The sequence below is a fragment of the Arachis ipaensis genome, chromosome B01 (genome assembly GCF_000816755.2).
Source record: "Arachis ipaensis cultivar K30076 chromosome B01, Araip1.1, whole genome shotgun sequence".
In the NCBI taxonomy this organism is placed as follows: Eukaryota; Viridiplantae; Streptophyta; class Magnoliopsida; order Fabales; family Fabaceae; genus Arachis; species Arachis ipaensis.
Genome location: NC_029785.2, coordinates 12967924 through 12970576, shown reverse-complemented (window position 1 = coordinate 12970576; position 2653 = coordinate 12967924).

Sequence of the window (2653 nt, the reverse complement as noted above, 5' to 3'; positions counted from 1 at the left end):
TTTCTAGTTTGCATGCTAATCACTTCAAATGTTTTCAACGCAGAATTTTCCCATGTGGTTTAGGCCCACTACTGATATGACTCTGATTAGGGACGAGTGCCGCCTTGGGACGTATATATTTGCCAAAAATGAAGAAATGAGGTTACAATATGCAAAACTGGAACACACTCAACAGTTATTTCCGGTTTGATTGTATATATCCAGGAGTCTAAATTAATCTCTGTTCATGTTTCTTGTCTTTCTAGGGAATCTGAGAACTTATTTAAGCATTACGAGCTAACCCTGTCTCAGGAAAAGTTCTTATCCCTTAGGCCCGATTGCACGCCGCACTTGATGTAAGACCATTTGAACTTGACTGAAAACTCTTCCCTAAATAACAACACTATTTGATTTAAAATTTTCACACTGTATAGCTAAGACACCTGTAATATGTAGGTCGTCAACACTGTTGCAATGCTTTCGTCTCTTCAAGCCAAGACAAACCCTGTGCCGCGTTGCTGGTTCTTCCCGTCACCATTTGCCGCCGAGATCTTGTTCCAAACTCCGATGAAACATTTAATAGAGAGCTATGCGAAACGTTGGATGCCACCAACTCAAGAACTTGAGCATGTAAGAAATATTCAAGTTATCGTCGCTCCATAATTACTCTAACAATTTGTCATTAACTCCTTAAAGATCCGGCATTCACAAACAATATGGCTATATTTTGATTGATGTTTTATTTTGCTTCTCACCTAAGCAGGTCTTTATACCCATTTGCGAGCCACCTGAGACTTGGTACATGCTGTTGTTGGATGTGAAAAGAACTTCTATTTATGCTCTTGATGTTTGCACAAGCATGGAGTCCGTTCCCAGGCGTGAGCGCAACATGCGCCTTATAGTACGTAACCCACAAGGGATTTTGTAGACAGTAAAGTTAATTCTCGTGCAACTCTTTCTTATGAATTTTATATGCTTGCAATGGTTATGGGAACTGCAGATGGCTGTCCTCGGGAACATTTTCAAACTTGAGCCAAATCTGCCCAACTTTAAGCACATTTTGCCAGATCCAAACACCTGGGGACGCATTGAATACCCCATGAGCATTCCTAGCAGGCTAGGCGCATAAGTCATTCTATTATGTCTCCGCAATTTTCCTCTCACATAATTAGTTTGTACACAATTTTTCCGACTTGATACAATCCAAAACCACACAACACAAGCCAAAGTGTTGGGAACAGAATTTGAATTATTGTGGACCTCTGCTTTTATATCACTCGTTTAATTCTGTGATAATTTTCATTGGATATGGATAGAGATGAATCTGGAATATGGTGCATCTGGTGGATGTCTCACAACGGCCGATTCTCCCCAGCTATCCTAGGCAACCTAGTAAGAACACCTTCATCGTTATATGTTTCTGGTTATTAAGTTGGCACTCATGATATTACCACCTAACTATTTATGCATATACATCTCAGGGTAATGAGGCCACATTGAGGATGAAAACAGCAATCATAATTGTCTCATCTGACTACAGTGAGCTTAAGGCTCTTGTGGACCTCAAGGCGGAGACGGTGTGGCGTAGTCTCCCGTTCCTTTCCTAGTGACTATTCTATTTACATGCTTATGTATGAGTGAAATTGGGAACCCTTTACAAGGCCCAAATATGTTGAAATTACTAGTTGCTGTTAAAAAATTGCTAATTCCAGACTTTAGTTTTTTTTATTCTACTTGTATTATCCCGGTGGTCGACATTGGATATGCACCTTTAGGGTTTGCATATGGTTTGACTATGTATGCGCCTATTGTAGTTAATTTGCATTATGACTTGTTGAAGTATGTAAGTGGGAACCATAAACAAGGTCCATATGTTTTGAACTTAGCTGTTGCTGTTATATATTGCTAATTCCATATTTAATGTGTAACTACTCAGCTTGTTTTATCTGGGTGGAACTCCGGTTGCAAATGGTTTCCCTATGTATGAATCTGTCTTTGTCAACTAGTATGATCAGTTTTTCATTTTTCATAACGAATTTTTGTTTAAGGTTGGACGTGTGGTGAGTGTTGTAATCAGGTTTTGCCCCAAAGACAGTGTGCATTGCTTAGGATATGTTGACACTCAATATACTGGTCAACATATATTGTCACTACTCCATTGTTTATTTCTTCCTATCTTGCTGCTCTACAGGAACAAACTATGCATCCCCTAACAAGACAACATAATAATCGTTACACACGGTGCTTTGAAAAATAATTCTGTAAATTCCTTCACATGTCATAGTACGCTAACAAGCCAATGCAACAAAATGAAGTTGTTACCACAAGAGTATATTTCATAACAACCAAAGATAGTCACAAGACTATATTTCATAACAACCAAAGATAGTCAAATAAAGTGTTCTTGTGATAGTAGCAGTTAGACAACTTGCTACCAAAAGAGTATATTTCATAATAACCAAATATACTCAAATAAAGTGTTCTTGTGATAGTATCAATTAGACAACATGGTTGGTGGCGTGCCACTCACTAGGTAAACTTTTAAAATAATCTACTACACTTAGAGAAATAATTAAAGCCGTTACAAGTCTATCTATCTATGCTATCCTCTTTTGACATGAATTGCGGGAATGTGTTTGGAAGTTCAACCCTCACTTTCCTCTTCTTTGTTTGT